The sequence below is a fragment of the Leptosomus discolor genome, chromosome Z, assembly GCF_034619465.1.
Source record: "Leptosomus discolor isolate bLepDis1 chromosome Z, bLepDis1.hap2, whole genome shotgun sequence".
Taxonomy (NCBI): domain Eukaryota; kingdom Metazoa; phylum Chordata; class Aves; order Leptosomiformes; family Leptosomidae; genus Leptosomus; species Leptosomus discolor.
Genome location: NC_141419.1, coordinates 33,029,289 through 33,041,862, shown reverse-complemented (window position 1 = coordinate 33,041,862; position 12,574 = coordinate 33,029,289).

Here is a 12,574-nt window from a genome sequence, read left to right as displayed (position 1 = left end):
AATGCACTGAAATTGAGACTTAAGGTGAAAATTTTGCCAGACTTTCAGCTATAGCAGGAGATAGCAGGAACTGCAAAAATAAGCATTGCAAAACATGTTCTGAAGTTTAACAAGTGCAAGGCATGTGTTTTTATGAGCCTCGGTAGTTTTCTTAATTGCTAAGCAATATGCAGTAGGAAGTAGCACCAGGAAGCTGTTCTGTATGCTGTACCAAGAAGCTTCACTGTGGGGTATAAAAAGCTTATGAATAGGAGATGGGGACTAAAACTCATTTATCTGCAGTGCTTTTGTGTGTGCTTGAGAGTTAATCAAGACATTAACACAGCTAAACCAATGACATTTACAAGGTTGGCTCTGTGTCTGAGTGAGCAGATAAAGTAACATCAAAGCACAATCGTGTAAGAGTCTTGCATTTACCTGAGCAGCAAGACATGACTAGACAGGAAGGAGAAGTATTACCACAGTTTGCTGGTCAGCAGTTCTTTCTGCTGTAAGGGTCACAGATTGCAGAGTAGCAGCTTCTTTGGTTCACAGCTGTAGTAATTGCGTTGTTGCTAACTTGATGAGAGGGAGATGTATTGCAGCATCATCTACGCTGTCTTATGATTTGAGATGCTAATGTCTGTTTAACATTTTTTTTTAATATTGCATCTTATTTCTATTCAATTTTTATCTCAGCCAGATTGATGCTACTGCAAAATGATAATCTTGCATTTTTCATTCTTCATTTACTTTTAATTTTTCTAGTCTGGAAATTGAGCGAAGTCAAATGTTTGTCTGTGAATACAGCAGAAAATGTATTTTCATTATCATTCAGTATAATTCTGACTGGAAGTAACCCTTTCCTGAATGTTACATCAAGTGAGTCATGCATTTTCCTATGTTCCTTCAGAGAGCTATAAGAATACTATAAAGATGCTGTAAAGCTGGAATTTCCATCTGTAAACTTTACCCTTCTCATCACAGTGAGGAATAAATTATTACCTTTTATCATTGCTCACAGGGAGACAGAATTCAAGATCTGGGTCCTGTTTAGGAAATAGTAGGTTTGTGAAGCTATCTGTCAGTTACATCTTTTTAGTAAGTCCTAGAAATAAGCCTCTCTCTTTAGGGGAGGAAAAGAAGGTGAGGAAAAATCCGCTAAAAATATTTTCACTCTGATAATGTTTTTTTTCCCAACAGTTGTATTCCTCTTTCAAATCCTTAAGCATCTATTGGCTAGTGGAGAGGCTACATACAAACCGTTAGGGAATCAAAGGTATTGAAAAGATAAAACAAATAAGTTATATTAAAAGCCTGGCTGTGCAAGTAATAAGGTTGTAATGCTGATACTGCTTTGAGTGCAGGGCAGACATTCCTAGCACATGTGGTTTTGTGTATCCACGTCTGAGTGGGTGGTCTAGAAAACAGTGCGAAATGCTGCAGGAGGGGTTGTTTTTTGAGTAGTGCAGAGGAGACATTCAGGATAGGCTCAGCCAGCACCACCGGGGCTATCCAAGAGAAAGCAGTTTTCTTTCAGCTTCCATGAGCAGCTAAGTTCTCACTTTGCCTATTCGTCTAAATATTAGAATTCTTTTTTGCAACTGTATTAGTCCCCACTCTGAAGTTTCATGCTTGCTAGGGACCTGGTTAGGTTTGAGGTGGGGTTACTTTCTTTGGGCAGGGCATGAGAAGATAAAGTGGAACATGGTAATACTTCTTTTTTATCATTATTTTTATTTTCTTTTTCTCTCCAACAAATACAAACATCTGCAATGTTTTCCCTCAGAAATTCTCTCACATGTGGGAACATGTTGATACTGCTTTCATTTGCATAGTTTTGTTAGCACAGTGTATAATAAGAGGCTGAATTAAGGTGAAGTTTCTGTGAAACACATCTAAGATTAGGATGTGGCTTGATGGAGCACTTGATGGTCTGTTGGACCACTGCAAGCAGGGTGGCCTAGCTATGTTATTTTTATTAGTATTATAGAAATGTTTGAATATCAGCCTGTGTAGCAAGTGAAGTGATTAAGGTACTTAATTAGTCTTTGACTATCTCTTGCCTAAGGTCCGTTGGACATCTGGATACTACCTGTGTAAAATGTGAATTGCTATGAGTGTCTGCTGGGTTTTCTCTGTGCTGAACAGCCCTTTCTCTTTGCATTGCCACAGCTATCTGGAATGGGTGGCTAGAATAAGCGCCTGCTACTGTCTTGCAACTAGAACATAATTCTGCAGTGCCTTGCTTTAAGTTGAATTATTTTCAGGATTAGCCATGATGTTGGTTGCTCAGATAAATTTTCTTTATCCCTTACTGTTTTGCAGTTACAGGTTTTATTTTTTTTTCCTTGTGAGAGAGTTGTTTTCTTTCCATCTATGCAATGTCTTCCTTCCTGTTTCACGTTCTTAAAAGTTAACAATAAAACATCAGGACTCAAGCTCTTCCCTTGACAATGTGATGCATTAGACACCTGCCTAACCTTTGGTGGCCTAAATCAACACTGGATCTACAGTTTCTTTTTCAAGAGTTGGAGCAAAGAAAGCAAGATTGATTCTGTTTCACAAAATTGTTGAGGTTGGAAGAGACCTTGAGAGGTCATCTGGTCCAACCTCATGGTTTCTCCATGCGAGTCCCGTTGAGCTTTTTGCCAGACCCTTTGGGAAGCTCTTGGTATTGGGCCCTTCTCGTGCACTGAATGTCCAAGTTAGTCCAAACTAAATGTCACTTTGAGCATTCAGAGACACTCTTATAAACCTTATGCCACTGTTCCCTTAAGAACAGGCACTTTTTTCTTCCTGGATAAGGAGTTTTTCTCCAAGGACCAAAGCTGGTACAATCTGCCTCTATTAACAATGGAAATAATTTTAAAGAAGCCTTTTCAACAATTTAGATATACAGTCTTACAGTCCAAATGCACTTGATTGGCTGTGGATTTTATACTAATGATAATGTTTCTTCTTTTATTAGTGCACATACCATATCATACAATCATAGATTGGTTTGGGTTGGAGGGGATCTCTAAAGATCAGCTAGTCTAAACCCCCTGCCACAGGCAGGGCCGTCTTTCACTTGAAGCCCTGTCCAACCTGGCTTTGAAGACTTCTAGGGATGGGGCAACCAGCTCTAGTGTCTCACCAAACTCACAGTAAAGAATTTCTTCCTTATGTCGAATCTGAATCTACCCTCTTTCAGTTCAAAACTGTTGCCCCTTGTCCTGTCGCTGCAGGCCCTGGTAGAATGTCTGTCTTAATCTTTCATATAAGCTGCTTTTACCTATTGAAAGGCCACAATAAGGTCTCACCGGAGCCTTCTCTTTTCCAGGCTGAACAACCCCAACTCTGTCAGCCTTTCTTTACAGGAGAGGTGCTCCAGCTTTCTGACCGTTTTCATGGTCCTCCTCTGGACCTGCTCTAGCAGGTCTGGGTCTGTCTTGTGCTGGGGACTCCAGAGCTGAACACAGCACTCCAGGTGGGGTCTCACAAGGGCAGAGGGGCAGAATCACCTCCCTCGACCTGCTGGCCACACTGCTTTTGATGCAGCCTAGGATATGATTTGCTTTCTGGGCTGTGAGTGCACAGTGCTGGCTCGTGTCCAGCTTTTTGTCTACCAGTACCCCCAAGTCCTTCTCAGCAGGGCTGCTCTTGGTCAATTAACCCCTCAACCTGTATTGACATCAGGGATTGCCCTGACCCAGGTGTGGGACCTTGCACTTGGCCTTGAACCTCCTGAGGTTCACATGGACCCACTTCTCAAGCCTGTCCAGGTCCCTCTGGGTGGTATCCCTTCCCTCAAATGAATCTACTGCATCACTCAGCTTGGTGTCATCTGCAAACTTGCGGAGGGAGCACTCAATCCCACTGTCAATGTCATAGATGTAGCTGTTTAATAGTATTTGTCCTGGTATGGACCATTGAAGTACACCATTTGTTACTGGTTTCCACTTGAACATTGAGCCACTGACTATAACTATTTAGATGTGGCCCTCCAGCCAATTTTTTGTCCATCTCATGGTCCATCCATCAAATCCATATCTTTCCAATTTACTGGCAATAGTGTTGTGGGAGACTGTATCAAAGGCCTTACAGAAGTCTAGGTACATGACATCCATAGCTCTTCCATTGTCCACTGGTGCAGTCAGTCCATTGTAGAAGACCATTAGCTTAGGTATGATTTACCCTTTGTGAAGCCATATGAATCCGAGAAAACTCAATAACATCTAAGTGTTATTAGGCAGGTCTTTATTGCGGCGCCGGGCAGCACAGCGGATAGCTCCTTCCATACGTGCACGCCCAAGCGTCAGGATTCTTGCCTTATATTTACAGCTTTCATGTTTATTCATTACATTTCTAAGAAAAGGTTGGGTTATTCAAATTATTTCCAGGAATTCATTAACATAAGTTCCTCCCATACTCTTGGCTCAGTCTGCCCAAGTTATGCCCCCATCAGGGGTCCTTGGTGGTCATTGGAGATGAAGGTCTGAGTCTTCCTCATGGTTGAACTTTGGAACTTGTCCTGAGGCGCATGCCCTGTACCATCCTGGGTCTTTTCCAAACTGCAGGACCAGCTCTTGCTAGCTGCCCTCCCTATCTCTCCTGCTTAGTCTTCTGTGTTCCTTGAGCCCCACAGTCTGATTGGAGGATTCCACGTGGTGTCCTTCGCTTGGCGGATTCTGCGTCATTCTTATCTTTAAAGTGTTAGTTAGTCGGCAATGGATATATGCATAAGGGTTAGTACAAGTCGACCTTCCTCCCTGTCTCTAAAGGCTGGTCAGCAGCACTTTTCTAAAAGCCAGTTTTCTAAAGGCTAGTTAGACATTCTTTATTACACATATGTCTGTCTCTAATCACTCCCCAGTCTTCCATATACATTGACATATTTTTCAGGAAGACCTCTTCCATGATCTTAACAGACACAGAGGTGAGGCTGATTGATTGTTGGTTCCCACGGTCGGCCTTTTTACCCTTTTTAAAAATAGGTGTATAGGTGTGACGTTTCCCTTTTTCCAGTCACTGGGGACTTTGCCTGACTGCCATGACTTTGCAAATATGGTGGAAAGTGGCTGTGGCTTGGCAACTACACCAGTCAATTCCCTCAGGAACCTGGGACACATCTCATTGGGTCCCATGGACTTATGTATGTTCGGGTTCCTCAGTTGGTCTTGAACCTGGTCTTCACTTATGATAGGAAGGACTTAATTCCCGCAGTTCCTGCCTTGAGATTCAGAGGCTTCAGAGATGTGGAAAAAGGAATTACCATTGAAAACTGCAGCAAAAATATTGTTGAACACCTTAGCCTTCTCAGATGTCACTACTTGTGTATTATCTGTGATGGACAGAGGGGTACATTTTCTTTTCTGGCTCACATACCTGCAGAATAACCTATTCTTCTTTACATTCCTTGCCAAATTCAGCTCCAACTCTACCTTAGCTTTCCTGATTCCATCCCTATGCATCCAGGCAGCATCCCTATAGTCTTCTCAGAATGTGTGTCCCTGGTTCCACTGCATGTGCATTTTCTTCTCACACTTTAGTTTGACTAGGAGGCCTTTACTCAGCCATGCTGGTCTCCTGCTGCCTTTTCCTGATTTCTTGCATAGGAGAATCAAGAGCTTTTGCATTCTAAGAATGTCCTTAAAGAGCTGCCAGTTCCGTTTAGCTCTTTTGTCCCTGAGGGCAGTTTCCAAGGCGGTCCCATCCACTAATTCCTTAAACAACTGAAAGTTTCCTCTCCTACAATTCAGGGTCCTGAGGTCTACTCTTCACCTGGCTTATATACCTCAAGATTGTGAATTCCACTGGGGCATGATCACTGGAGCCCAGTCTGTCACTGGTCTTGACATGCTGAATTAGTTCATCCATGTTGGTAAACAACAGATCTAGGAACACTTCTCCTCTGGTTAGGCTGTCAGCTGGATTAAGAAATTATCTTTAATGCACTCGAAGAGTCTCCTGGACTGCTTACAACTTTCTGTGCTGCTTTTCCAGCAGAGGTCAGAGTGATTGAAGTCCCCCAGCAGGATGAGAGCCTGTGAGCATGATGCTTCCTTAAGTGAGAATGCTTTGTCAACAGGCTCCCCTTGGTCGGGCGGCCTGTAATAAACAGTAGCCACAAGGTTTCCTTTGTTGAATTAGCCCCTAAATTTACCTGTAAGCTCTCAACCTGTTCATCACTGTTTTTGAAAGACAGTTCTGTGCAGTCAGTTCGTTTTTTGCATAAGGAGCAACCACCCTGCCCCTTCTTTCTTGCCTTGTCGCTTCTGAACAGTTTGTAGCCATCAACTGCAGCACTCATAGTGTGATTCATCTCACCATGTTTCAGTGATAAGATAGTAGCTTTCTAGCTGTGCAGTGGCTTCTAATTCCTCCAGTTTGTTACACTGTGTGCGTTGGTATAGAGGCATTTCAGCTGGACAACTGTCACCTTTTTAGAGGAACATGACCTAATTCCATTGAGGCATTTCACAGATGTTTCCCTGTTGGTTCTGAATATATCAGCAATCCCTGGCTCTTCTTTGTTGCTCAAAATGCCATCCTCTTCCCCCACTATATCATCCTCTGACTGAAGACATTTGGTAAAGTGCTTTATCGAAGTTTATTCACTGAGCACCACTGGAATGAGCCTGACTCTGTCATTTTTACACTCTCCCTTTCAGGTATCTGTAGACATGAGATCATCCCTGAGTGTTCTTTACACTGAACAGTCCCAGCTCAGCAGTATGCTTCACTGGATTCACGTGCTTCTGCCATTATTGTATGGTGATTGGTTTTAAAATATCTATTGAAAGAATTGCTGATGCTACATAATTTCCCAAACTTGTGAAAACACATATGTGTGGTTTGCAAGTCTGCTTTATGAGATTTACGTGGATGTTGGGGGTGTTTGTTTGCAGGATCACAGACTTAATGGTAGAATTATGGGGCAGACCTCAGGATTCGTAACAAAATTCTAGTGTATGTAGAACAGGAGGGACTTCAGGTGAAAACCTATAATGCTGCAGAGTCACCATGGCTGACTGGACAGTAAGTCTCTCCAACACCATGGTAAACTTCCAATGGTTACTTCTTAAAGGAGATCAAATAAAAACCTGACTGTCCTACCATAATGATTACTGTGAAAGCTTGAGCCAAGTATTGGTTTTGACTTTTGTGTTACAGTAGCTTTGGATAAAGAATGAAGCTATGTTTTCTAAAAGGCAAATTTAGGAAATAAAAGGAACTGACTTTTCCTTCTAGAGTTCATTAAGGACCTATTTTGGTTACTAGTAGTAGTAGTGATGTAAGATTTGTTAACTTTCCTGGAAAGCTCCTAAATACTTTTTGTTTCACCAAGGCATGATGGTTTAAATTTCTTCCTAATCCGAGACTGTGATCGAAGAGGAGAAAAAGAGGGATAGCATGTAGGTTAGCAGAAAACCAAAATAACCGAGTATTTTATATAGGAAGGGACCTGGGGAGGTCACCAGTCCCAGCCCCTGCCCAGAGTAGGCTCAGCCAGAGGGCTTGGACCAAGCTGCTCAGTACCTTACCCAGTCAGAATGTGAAAAAACACAAGGATGGAGACAGCCCAACCTCCCTGGGCCTTGGCTCCACTGCTAGGCTGTCCTCATAGGGAAAAGGCTTTTCCTTGTGTCCAGCTGGATCCTCTTGTGTTTCAGCTTGTTCTGCTGCCTCTCGCCCTCCTACCGTGCACTGCTGTGAAGAGCCCAGCTGCATCTCCTCCATCCTCTCCTATTAGTGCTGGGGATGCTGTTGGGTGCCCCCCAAGCTGTTCCTCCTCCCAGCTGAACCAATCCTGGTCCCACAGAACTGCTCTTTGGATGTATCCTGCATTGCTGCAGGGTTTTGCCTTCCCAGGGCAGAGTTCAGCGTTTGTCCTTGTTAAATTTCAGAGGAGCGCTGTCATCACCTTCCTCCCACTTTTCTACATCATGGAGCCCTGCCCTCAAGTATCTGACTACAGGCCCCCCAACTTGGTGTTGTATGTAAAGCTGAGGCAGGTGCACTCCATCTCCTCCTTCAGGTCACTGATAAGGGTGTAAAATGGAGCAGATCCCAACAGAGACTTGAGGAATGCCGCTTGTAACTGGCCTCCAGGTAGAGCACAAAGCATTAATCACCAGTCTTTAAACCTGACCACCCAACCAGTTTCTTACTCATGTAGCTTTCTTCCCACCCAGACCACAATGTCTGAACCTGGATATCAAAATACCATAGGAGAATAGGTTGAAATCTTTGCTAAAGTTGAAGTAAATGACGTCCGCTCCTCTCCCTTTTACTCTTGGCAAATACATGCTGTACTTTACCTGCCACCACCACCATGTTCACATGCCTGGAAGAAACTTCAAGAGGACTCATTACATTAATTTCCTAGGGGCTGAAAAAATGCCATCTGGCTTGTAGTTCAGCAGATCACTGTTCTCACTGTTTCTAAGGATGAGTACCATATTTGCCTTTCTCTAGTCATTAGAAAATTCTCCCTCAAGCTGCATGACCTGTCCAAGATGTTAGGGAGTAGCTGTGCTAAGGTGTCAGCCACCTTGCTCAGCACCTTCGGATGTGTCCTGTCGTGTCCCATGGACACATGGGGGGTAGGATTTCTCAAAAGATGTTAGCCTCAATGCTCATCCACTACCAACACCTCCTTTCTCGAACCCTGTCCCTAGGCACAGAGGCCTGAGAGACCATTTCAGTAAAGGCCAAGGTGAAGAAGGTGCTGAGCATCCCACAGCCCTGTTTGTGTCTTGATAATTAAGTGGGACAGTTATCAGATGATAAAGCTTGATCATATGTAGTCTGAGCTGGGGCTGCTGTGCGGTTTAGGTTAGGAAAAGCATCCATCATCCAGTTTGGGGGACTTCTCTTGAATGGGGATGCCAGCTAATGGTTACAAGGATTTTCGAGCTCTTCCTATTGTCAGAGCAGCACAAAGAGTCTGGAAGAGAGCTGAGGTTGCATATTTTATCTGAGGATAAATAAACAGAGAAATTCTTTGTAGAGTTTTTGTGTTGTTTTTTTTCCCCCCACTCTTTCTCAAGGCAGATGCCAGAAAACTGGGCCACACATATCTTTTTTTTCAGAAACAACAGCAAGGAACGCAGTGGTTTGTAAACATAAACTAATGAATCAGATATTAAGTTTGCTGAGCAGTGAATGCTGTGTAACATAAAGGGTCAGGGAGGGCTGTGGTCTTCTTTGAACTTCCCCAGAAAGATCAAGGAAGTATCAGGGGTGGTATGGAAAAACTCCTGGGCAATATTTTTCTTGTGCTAGGAAGTTCTCTCAACAAAAAGAATTTTTTCCTTAGTGACTGCTTTTACTGAAAAAGTTGAAATGTAAAACTGGAGTCAAGCTGTATAAAGACTTGAAGAAATCTAGGCTGATGATACGATAAGTAGAAAACTTAAAAACCAAGGGAAGTATCCGTTTGGCTGTGGGAGATCTGGTGAATGAGTTGTCATGTCCAACGTGTCGTTAGTGGTCGTTTACTAACTCCATAACATAATGCTGAATTTCTCTTTGCAGTTGTTCCCAACTGTATGTAGCTGAACTACAGACTCATGTCTGAATGACATTTGGGTTTAATCTGAGGATGCTACGTGACAGAAAATGGTCCCTGATTCCTGTCCCTGAAACCTCTAACGTTCACTTTAAGTGCCCAGTTTGGGCTATTTAAACTGTGTACTTACTTTTAGTTACTTTAGTACCTAACTTTTATCCTCTGAATCGGACCCCACTTTTTCTTCACTACCTGCAGGGCATGGTTTTCTTTTTCCATTAACTGCTGCTTAAGTTTCTAATTTAAGTATCTGCTCTGTGCTTAATCTAGATGCATAAAGTACAGAGTGTGGATATGCTCTCTTGTCCATTTTTCTAGTGTGACATTTGTTCATCTTGCCAAAGTAGTTTGTCAGGAATCATAGAATATCTTGAGTTGAAAGGGACCCATAAGGACTATCAAGTCCAACTCCCTGCTGCTCGCAGGACCACCTAACACTAACCGTAAGAGCATCGTTTGGATGCTTCTTGAACCCTGACAGGCTTGAGGCCGTGACCACTTCCCCAGGGAGCCTCTTTCAGGGACCGATCACGCTCTTGGTGAAGAACGTTTTCCTAATGTCCAATCTGAACTTCCTAAGACACAGCTTCATTCCATTTCCTTGCGTCCTGTCGCTGGTCACCAGAGAGAGGAGATCAGTATGGTTCAGAATTGTCCAGAAAGTCTGAAAATATACGTCCAAATTTGACCTCTAAACTTCAATGGAAGCCAGAACAAATATGAACTATTTGGAAAGCACTCACTAGTCACTGTATTTCAAATTTGACCAGTATAAAACATCTTGCCCTCGAGCACTGAGAACTCAATTGAAATATGTTCCAAATTAAGGAGTTATAAATGTCCAATTTCCTCTAAACTGTGAGGAGAAGCCAATAGAAATGGGACCATTAGAACATTGGTTAAACATTTAACACATGCTGTTCAAATATGAAGGTGATCAGAGACTAGAATAAATGTGTAAGGTACCCGTTTGCAGTGTTGGTGCAGCATGAAGGGTACAGGTACACACGCAAAGCAGAAGGAGAATATGTTTTAGTTGAAGGTGTGAATAGTTGTAACACTGAAGTTGAAAACTGATTAATAGTGCCCTCTTGAAGTTACTGGCTTTTTCTCCTGGAGGGAATGGTGGCACATGGATTGCCCTCACTAAGGAGCTGCGAAAAGAACGGGGAACACTGTCTTCCCAACTGTCCTGCATGCAGGTGAACAGGCTGAGAGGTAAGGTACTGTGTATCTGCTAATAGGAAGGAGGGAATGAGCTTTGGTGCCACTAATTGTTTTCAAGGGGAATACCGGAAGAAATCATTAGAGGTGGAGACTGGGCTATAGAGAGAGGCAGGAATGCAGGGTGTTGACAGATGTGCAACTGAGATGAGGGAGGATGAGGCATTGCCATTCATGTTAGAATTTACTTTCATTAGAAGAAAAATTTTAAAGGGCTGGTGTGGGGGAAGGCATGTTAAGTTACTCATGGGAAGGAGGAAAGATGAAAATGTGAACTAAGAAAATGGGCTTAGTGGGGCTAATCTTCAGTGAGTATTTTTAAGTTGAAGAATACGAGGTATAGTTTTGTGGACACTTTCAAAATCCCAGTACAGGGGCTTTAAATGTGAAACTACCACAACTTTTTCTGGTGCTCAAAAGCTGAAGCACAGATGCAGCCTGTACGCTAGGAAATTGTGTCAATGTAGAAAACTGACAGTATTTCTTCATTTTGTGAATGATGGCTATACGGAATCCATTTCTGAGAAAAGCAAGTTAAGCCGTCATTTAATGAGATCAGGATATCTTGATTTGTTCCAGGGGAGGTGAAGATGCCAAAGAAGCAGGGTGAAAAAGTTCAAAAGTGAGTTTTTGATATATTTCAGAAGGTTTAATATCTTTTCCTGTCCCTGAATTTTAGTATGCTCTTACTTCTGATTAACCTTTCACCCCTGTTGAGTGGCAGAACAATGGTGTCTTTGTTAAACTCTCAGGAGAGCTACTGATTCAATGTGTCCTACTTAATGTCCGTTGGTAATGCTCCAGTTTATCTGTAGTAGGTTTTTTTTTCTTTTTTCTTTTCCTTATCAAAACAACAGAAACAAAAATAGCACTTAGACCATTCTGCCTTGTATTTCAACCCCAAATGCTGAAATGTAAGAGAGAAGTAATTTCTTTTTAACCGTATTCTGGATTGAATATTGGCTTTAAAAGCAGCAAAGTCAGGGCTTGCATTCTGTTTTCTGAAATGAAAGAAAAGCACTAAGGGTTTTATACCTTGCTATTCTGCTGTCTCTGGAAGTGCACAGGAATAACAACTGTTGAAAATTTTTACCAAAACAGCACGTCAAAATTTTCCACCGTATATGAGGAATATTGTGTCCAGTTCTGGGCCCCTCAGTTCAAGAAGGACAGGGAACTGCTGGAAAGAGTCCAGTGCAGAGCCACAGAGATGATGAAGGGGGTGGAACATCTCCCTTCTGATGAAAGGCTGAGGGAGCTGGGTCTCTTTAGCTTGGAGAAGAGGAGACTGAGGGGTGACATCATTAATGTTTATAAATACGTAAAGGGTGAGTGTCAGGAGGATGAAGCCGGGCTCTTCTCAGTGATGGCCAATGACAGGACAAGGGGCAGTGGGTGCAAGCTGGAGCACAGCAGGTTCCACATTAACATAAGGAAAAACTTTTTCCCTGTGAGGGTGACAGAACCCTGGAACAGGCTGCCCAGAGAGGTTGTGGAGTCTCCTTCTCTGGAGACATTCAAAATCCACCTGGACGCGTTCCTGTGTGACCTAATGTAGGTGGTCCTGCTCTGGCAGGGGGGTTGGACTAGATGATCTTTCGAGGTCCCTTCCAACCCCTAACATCCTGTGATTCTGTGATGTTAAGATCACTTTTCAAAAGGGACACATGGTCGCTGAGGCTTTTACTCTGTTTTGTTCTTCACATGCGTAAGTAATTTATGCATTTGTCATTGTAGTGGGTATCCTCCTATATTGCCCAAGCCGTGTACTATAGGATGGGGCCTATGGAATAACACCCATGTGTCTCCTGA